This window comes from Pelobates fuscus, chromosome 1 (assembly GCF_036172605.1).
Source record: "Pelobates fuscus isolate aPelFus1 chromosome 1, aPelFus1.pri, whole genome shotgun sequence".
In the NCBI taxonomy this organism is placed as follows: Eukaryota; Metazoa; Chordata; class Amphibia; order Anura; family Pelobatidae; genus Pelobates; species Pelobates fuscus.
The window spans coordinates 419,015,071-419,024,122 of NC_086317.1; the positions used below are offsets into that span (position 1 = coordinate 419,015,071).

A 9,052-nucleotide genomic window follows, 5' to 3' on the forward strand; every position below is an offset into this window, starting at 1 on the left:
AAACATCTGTATGGACTCTGATAAAACCACCTTTTCAGGCAGAGGTGTATGTCTCTTTTGCCCCTTCCCTAGCCTTTCTGTGTATCTTTTTGTCCCCTAGCTCCTCTGGGTGTCTTTCCCTCCATGCCCCTGTCTGTCTCTTTTTTCCACTTCCCCAGCTTCTGTGTGCCTCTTTGTCCCCCCCCCTTTGAGGTCTCTTTTCTCCAATCCTGTGCCTGCTCACCTCCCCTAGGTAGCATTAACGAGCTGCTCAGCCATGCTACATGGAGTGACTGGCTTGGGGGGGGGGGGTGCTATGGTCTGTCCTCCTGCTGGTCAAACAGATCTTGTGCCCCACACGACAGTGCGCCTGTCGGGGATAAAATCAGGCAGCCACCTTATGGTTGTGCCGGCCCTTTATGGAACCTATCTGAAAATGGGTAAGATGTCTCACATTTCAGTGGTTGTCAGGTGCTCTTCAAAGTACTTCAAAGTACTTTTTTACTATAAGTAATACAGAAAGCTCACAGTCATTTTGTATCATGCATGTGGCTACTTTTACATTGAGAGTAGTGATTTGGTTTTAATGGAAAACTTGCATCACACAGAAAAATCATTTCTACAACAGAGTCTAGGCTAACAAATTAATTAGCAAAAGAGCACGTAAATAAAAATGTTTATAGAAGGTGTTTAATTACAGAGTACAAAATTCCAAGAGAAGGTAATTCTGAGATCCAGCACCTGTCAACATTTATGACAAGTAGAATGATGAAATTTCCAAATTGTGATTTTATTTCTTCCTCATAGACTAGCAAACAATTTTAGTTTTTATAGATATGAAAATAGCCATCTTTAAACACTTACTTACTTTAATATTGTTGTAGGTGTGTTGCTGTTTCGGTGTTTGGCACTGCAGTGCCAGCGTTTGAAACTAATAAAAAGCAATGATAGGGTCTCTTTTTATTCAATAAAATTGACACACCTTATCTTAAAATATATAAGGGGAAGCTGAAAGTGTTCCAGAAGGTCTACATTTGAGCATCTGCTACAATTGGCTTTATCATAACCCCACTTGTCACCAAACACCATGCCACTCCATTCCATTCGTAGCGGCTGTGGATACAGAAATTTTAGCTCATCCTCAGCCTGTTTACCCAAGAATGTGTGCAGATACAGCGTCAGCTCTGTCTCTTCAAGAAGAGGGGGCAGTTGTGGTGCTCAACTGTTACCAAATTTCAGCAGCAGAAGTGCCTGCAATGTCGGTGTTGGAGGAGCTCAAAGGATGTCATTTGGAAGTTGTCAAGCTGGAATGAGTGGATGTGGATATGGTGGATCCAGTTCTGGCTGTGGTTTTGGGTCTGGTATTGGATTGGGTGCTGGATTAAGCCTTGGCGGTCGTGGCTTTGGACCTTGCGGAGCATTTCCTCAAGGATGCATTACACCAGTAACTGTAAACAAAAGCCTTCTAGCACCGATCAAATTAGATGTTGACCCAGCCATCCAGAGACTTAAAAAAGAAGAGAAAGAACAAATCAAGACTCTAAATAACAAATTTGCATCATTTATTGACAAGGTAAGATATAGTAGATATACTCACACTTGAGTTGAGGATGAACACATTTCCTAAGTCCTCCTTAGATTGAGTAATTTAAGCAGTACTATATTTCAACTACTAGTAAAAGTATTGTGTTTTATATAATGTTTAATTTATCTTGATGTTTATAACGAAAACATAGTATTTTGTATAATATAAATTAAACAATTAGCTTATTTTAAGAAAAAATAACAACAAAGTAGTAATAATTCAAATGAAGATATGTTAATATGGATGCATGTGTCAATGTGATTGTTGTTCTAGGTACGATTTTTGGAGCAACAGAATAAGGTGCTTGAGACGAAGTGGTGTTTTCTGCAAGAGCAAAAAACAGCCAAATTTAATTTTGAGCCGCTATTTGAAGCATATTTGTGCAACCTCCGAAGACAGCTCGATTTCTTAGAATGTGAGAAAGCTCGACTAGAAGGAGAAAGGAAAACTATGGAGGATTTAGTAGATGAATTCAAGAGAAAGTATGCATATTCTTTACCATGACTTAATTATTACTTATTAATTAATCATTAATAATTATTTGTTAACATTAGCGTGCACTAAACATTGTGAAAAAAACAAAGAATACAGAGTTCTTAAATTAATTCAACAGATACGAAGAGGAAATCCATAAGCGGACAGCTGCTGAAAATGAATTTGTAGCACTTAAAAAGGTATTTAGGAAGAATGAACAAGAATATGAACAAGAAATTCTAAAATCAAATTGAATGTTTTCTTAATATTATTTTTTTTTCTCCAAATTGATCTACAGGACGTTGATGCTGCTTTTCTCAAGAAAACTGAATTACAGTCAAAGGTGGACTGTTTGAGTGATGAAATTGCCTTCTTGCGGTCTATATATGAAATGGTAAAAATATATACTTTTTTTTTCTATGTTTAAATATTTACTTGTAAATATGAATAAATACTGAAAAAAAAAATTCTAGAGGAAATATAGTAACCTGTAGTCATGACAAAGTAGGGTTGAATATCTTATTTAAATCTCTAAATAACTTGATGAATCACTAAGCATTAGTTTGGCATATATGTGTGCTTTCTAGGTACCATTCAGTTAGTAACATAGAAACATAGAATGTGACGGCAGATAAGAACCATTCGGCCCATCTAGTCTGCCCAATTTTCTAAATACTTTCATTAGTCCCTGGCCTTATCGTATAGTTAGGATAGCCTTATGCCTATCCCACGCATGCTTAAACTCCTTTACTGTGTTAACTTCTACCACTTCAGCTGGAAGGCTATTCCATGCATCCACTACCCTCTCAGTAAAGTAGTACTTCCTGATATTATTTTTAAACATTTGCCCCTCTAATTTAAGACTATGTCCTCTTGTTGTGGTAGCTTTACTTCTTTTAAATATGGTCTCCTCCTTTACTGTGTTGATTACCTTTATGTATTTAAATGTTTCTATCATACCCCCCCTGTCTCGTCTTTCCTCCAAGCTATACATGTTAAGACCCTTTAACCTTTCCTGGTAACGGTTATTCTGCAATCCATAAACCAATTTAGTAGCCCTTCTCTGAACTCTCTCTAAAGTATCAATATCCTTCTGAAGATATGGTCTCCAGTACTGCGTACAATACTCCAAGTGAGGTCTCACCAGTGTTCTGTACAATGGCAAGAGCATTTACCTCTTTCTACTGCTAATACCTCTCCCTATGCAACCAAGCATTCTGCTGGCATTCCCTGGTGCTCTATTACATTGTCTGCCTACCTTTAAGTCATCAGAAATAATCACCCCTAAATCCCTTTCCTCAGATGTTGAGGTTAGGACTCTATCAAATATTCTGTACTCTGCCCTTGGGTTTTTACGTCCAAGATGCATTATATTGCACTTATCCACATTAAATGTCAGTTGCCACAACTCTGACCATTTTTCTAGTTTACCTAAATCATTTGCCATTTGGCTTATCCCTCCTGGAACATCAACCCTGTTACATATCTTAGTATCATCAGCAAAAAGACATAACTTACCATCAAGACCTTCTGCAATATCACTAATAAAAATATTAAAGAGAATGGGTCCAAGTACAGATCCCTGAGATGCCCATGCTTTGAATATACTCCATTGACTACAAAACTCTTTTGCCTGTCACTCAGCCACTGCCTTACCCATCAACAATATTGCAATCCAAACTTAAAGATTGCAATTTATTGATAAGCCTTCTATGTGCAACAGTGTCAAAAGCCTTACTGAAATCTAGGTAAGCAATGTCTACTGCACCACTCTGATCTATTACTTTAGTTACCCAATCAAAAAAATCAATAAGATTAGTTTGGCATGATCTCCCTGAAGTAAGCCCATGTTGACTCTGATCTTGAAATCCATGTGTTTTTAGATGTTCAACAATCCTATCCTTTAACATGGTTTCCATTACTTTCCCCACTACTGAAGTAAGGCTTAGCTTACTGGCCTATAGTTGCCCGACTCCTCCCTACTACCTTTCTTGTGAATGGGCACAACATTCGCTAACTTCCAATCTTCTGGGACTACTCCTGTTAACAATGATTGGTTAAATAAATCTGTTAATGGTTTTGTTAGTACACCACTAAGCTCTTTTAATAACTTGGGTGTATTCCATCAGGTCCCATTGCCTTACTACTGCATGACTTTTGCAAACACTGGTGGTAATTATTTTGAATTTTTTTTTTTAACTATTTAAAATAATCTCTTTTTTTCTACCATCATTATATGCCATGTTCCTTTCCATTATAAACTGCACATAGTAAAATGATTTTCAGTAATTCTTGATATGTTTTAACATGATCACATTCATTTACTTTATTGTATTCTTCTTTTGGCGAGGTATTGATGCCCATCTTAAAGACAAGTATATAGTTGTTGCTGCATTGTTTGATTCTAATAACTGGTAACCATAAGGAATTGTACCCTGATTTCAGAAATCAGGCTCACTGAGATGTATGTTTTGGTGATGCAGATTTATCTGAACCTCTAAATCAGTGGTTCTCAAACAAGTCCTCAAGACCAACCAACAGTCCAGGTTTTGTTAGTATCTCCATTGGAATAAAACATAATACATAAATCCTGGACTGTTGGTGGGCCATGAGGACTGGTTTTATAACCACTGCTCTAAATCGAATATAATGCAATATCAGATAACTCAAACAAGGCAAAACAAAATTAAATGAAGAGTGCATCATATTATATTGAAGTCCCAAACTGGCACACTTGTACAAGGACTCCAAAGGTTGGCACCTAAAGATGTACTGGATACTAACTCATCATTTAAATTGTGTATGAGAAACCATTTTATTTGCCAAAAGATGACATACACTTTGTTTACTTTTATTATGTACAAAACATGCTATTAAATTATAAATGGTGTGGTGTGTCTAGCATTTCTTACAATAAGTAAATTCAAAAGATGAACATAAAATGTTCTAGGGCATTTTCAGAACCATATATTTGATCAAATTTTTCAACCAATCTGGTTATTTGACTACCAACGTTTGCTTCTAGAACAATCTATGGTGTGTAGCCTTTGGAGCCTAGAGTAAAATAAATTGACCTTTTTCAGTTTTTGACTAATGAAAAAGCATCGGGAAATTTGTTAAAGTGCCCTGTTCTAAAACGTGGTGCAAAAATGTAAACATTGAGTAGCAGGCCATGGAATGTGCCTGCCGGATGCACTGGTTTATATGGTAATTGTCTTAGTTTTAGTACTTTAGAACTTGGTTTAGAACAGAGCACTGTTAGAATCTCACAGACAGTCTTTTAAATATGATACTAAAAAAATGAAAAAGTTAAAATTATTAAACACTTCTTGCAGGATTTTGGATCTAGTGGTAAAAAGTAATAAAAGTGATACGGCTTGTGTTTTTGCAGGAAATATGCCAGCTGCAGTCTCAGATCTCAGATACTTCAGTGACTGTGACCATGGATAACAACCGAGATCTGAATCTGGATGGAATCATTGCTGACGTTAAAGCTGAGTATGAAGACATTGCTAGGAAGAGCAGAGCTGAAGCTGAGTGCTGGTATCAATCAAAAGTAGGTCTTATTACCTTCACTTAGAACACATTTCTCTCAAACAATCAATACACAGCTCATGGAAAACTACATTTAGTTATAACTTTCTCTTTTACAAATGGTGGGTCACAAATCATAACATGTAAGTGTTCAAGCAAGCACCCTTCAACCCTGCAGATGCTTTTAAAAAAATGTCGAGCACATTTTGTGTTTTCTTGCCGAAGAAGCCCTTCCCTCCAATGAACACTGGCAAAGCATCATGGGAGTTTAAGTAAAATACTAGCTTAGAATCAACCATTGGCCACCACTGGCATAAGAAAAACAAACATACTGGGCATTTATATAATTGATTAAGTTGCAGAGGTGTTAGGGAGAGCATTTCTGAAAATTATGGAGATTGGTAGCAAGAAAAGGCCATGCTTGTCCTAAATAATAAAAATCATACAGCACTTGCTGGTCTTTGGTTCTTTGTATTTTTGAGTATTTGAAAGCTGCAAAATATATTTGGTCAAACAAATGTTTTTTTAAAACCTCCATAGTAACTGTCTTTGTTGTATCTCTACTGTGGAACATAAAAACTTTCCAGCGTTAATATTTTCAATTCCCCACAGTACGAAGAGTTAAAGGTAGCTGCAGGCAAACGTGGAGAAGATTTAAGATGCACCAAAAATGAAATTGCTGATTTGAACCGACTCATTAATAGATTGAAGGGGGAGATCGATAATGCCAGAGCACAGGTAAAGTCACAATATTTAAAGAGATCATTAGGAGAAGTGGAGAAAAAGTTATGTCACAAATTATTTACAGTCTGGCATGTGACAGTGTTATAATTTGACTTATGACCACTGTTTTATTATACTAAAATTTAGTATGTTTCTTGTACGTAAGTAATCTTCTGCCATTACTGTTATATTGGAATAATATCAATTCACATATTGATTAAATATATTTATATCATTTTCCCTTTAATTAGTCAAGAAGGAATTATCAGAAAACAAAAACAGTATTTTAATTCTATTAATTAATAAAAAAAATAACATAATATGGATAGAAGAAATGCACAACAAATATATGATTAGTTCTGAACACATAATATTCTACAAACTTTAGAATTAAATAGAGTGTTACTTCTATCCAGTTTATAAAATTCATTTGTAATCCTTTAAGAGCAAAATGAGATATGGAAACATCCTGGCAACGGACATTGTAATCTTTCCTTTTAGTGTCTTGAAACATGATTAATCTAGCTTTGTTGCAGACTAGTATTAGTGCCATGATTTCAGGGTAGTGCCAGTACATAAACCAACAGTGAATGAAAGCATTCATTACTGGACCAGCAAAACAACAATGAATGCGGAGACAATTAAGATGAAATTAAAGTATCTTAATGCAGAACATATTTAAAGTAATTCTATAGATATATTTTTGAAATATTTAGAATATTTTAGAATTAGCTTTTTTTAAAACATTTGTATTATGGTTAAAATTAAAAAAAAAAAAGTATAATGGAAATGTAAAACCATTTGGTTTATACACCGTCCACTCCTCTTGTCTAAAACTATTTTAGCGTACCAAACTTGAAGCTGCAATTTCAGAAGCAGGGGATCGTGGGGAAATGGCTGTCAATGATGCAAAGATAACTTTCATTTCTTTATTTATTTCATTAAAGAAAAGTCATTATTACATTTTCTTTTGACTTCTTAGCGTTGTAAACTGGAAGCTGCTATAACTGAGGCAGAAGAACGCGGAGAAGCCGCTGTCAAAGATGCCAGGAACAAACTTTGTGAATTGGAGGATGCCCTGCAGAAAGCCAAGCAGAACATGGCTTGCCAACTCCGAGAATACCAGGAGCTGATGAATGTGAAACTGGCTCTGGATGTTGAGATCGCCACCTACAGGAAACTCCTGGAAGGAGAGGAGTGCAGGTTTGCACAAAGTAGAATTTGCAATGAAAATGTATTATTAGAACACATTAACGTCAGTGGGGGGAAATCATGAATATATTATGTTTTAAATTACCCCTATGCTTTTATTTTTTTCATATACTAAAATGATGAAAAGTGTATGTTATAATTAGTACAATCTGAAGGTATCAGAGGTTGAATTTGATGGCTATTGTATTTAAAACTAGTACTGTGTGGTTTATTTAATAATCTCCAAACCGTGGCAAATTAAAATATGAAAATAAGTAGGCAACAAAATGTAGGCAACAATAACGTACTTTGAAAAATTAATCAACTCAACTCTTGGCTATTTTTTTGCTAATTATTGTCATCCAGACTTCAGTTCGGCTAGATATACCACTGCATGATATTATCTTTCCCTGTTCTAGTCTAGAGATGTTGGCTTATTATTGCATCCATTTTATTCTATCACTTACCAATGATATGGAGATTTTATCTTTATTATGAGCCTTGTGTACTTGAGAAAATTCAGTACTGCTGAAAAAATGACACACACCAACAAGTAAATTAGTTAAAACGTGCTTGATAAATTTTACCTTTTAATAATAAAATAAAGTCTGTCATTTTATTTTTAGGCTCGCTGGAGAAGGATCAGATTCGGTTAAGATCTGTAAGTAAGATGATATTTATAGTTCTAAAATAGTCCACACTAATGTTGAAAATGCAGTGTGTTTAAATTCATTGAATATTAAATCTTTGACTTTATTTTTTGTTAGCTGTTGTAACTTCAACTTGTGGAGGAGCATACAATAGCTGTGGATCCATAGGAGGTGGTGGATTCTACGGTAGTGGAGGATCAACATGCAGAGGCAATTATAGTTGCTCTGGGCTGGATACACCTCTGGAAGCAGCTCATGTGTTAGTTCCTCAACGAAAAATTCAGCTTCCAAAATGCTGAAAAAGCTGACCGAAGAATTAATGGTTAACAACAGATTTTGTTTTATATTGACAGCTTCAATACATAGTAGTGATGATCTTGTCTTTTACATTAATAAATGCATATTGAGATTCTAAATTGAAAATCCACCGTAGAGTACAATTTTCAGACACACAGGGGTAGTCACTATAGTGAGAATTTAAAGTGAATTTCAAATTTAAAAGCAAAGTAGCTGAGCTGCAAGGTGATTTGACCTTAAATTTGAAATTTACAATGAATTTTCACTTTAGTGAAAAACCCTTTAATTTTGTGGAATCATCTCAAAGCTGTGTTTTTTTTTTTTATTCTACCAGGTTTAAAATCCCCAATATAATTGAAACGAATTGAGGAGTTTTGCACATGTAAGATGATTAAACATGTTTTAAAGTATATGAATGTTTTTATTAAAGTTTTAAATGGTAGATGAATGTTTAATGTAAGCATGTATTTGAGATATATAATACAAGTGATTGTTGAAGCTGTCAGTATATGAGCAGTAATCTAGGCTAGCCATAGTTATTCATATGTTAAACTGAACTCTATGTTCAAGGTTGAGTGGGTACTTTTAACTTTTCCTCAAAACTCTTTTTCCTGATACT

The 9,052-nt window shown here is 35.2% G+C and overlaps 1 pseudogene; it reads left to right on the forward strand.

Annotated features, from left to right (window-relative positions):
• The first annotated feature begins 1,066 nt into the window (after nucleotides 1-1,066).
• Nucleotides 1,067-8,677, forward strand: LOC134579255 (keratin, type II cytoskeletal cochleal-like; annotated as a pseudogene).
• The last annotated feature ends 375 nt before the right edge of the window (nucleotides 8,678-9,052 follow it).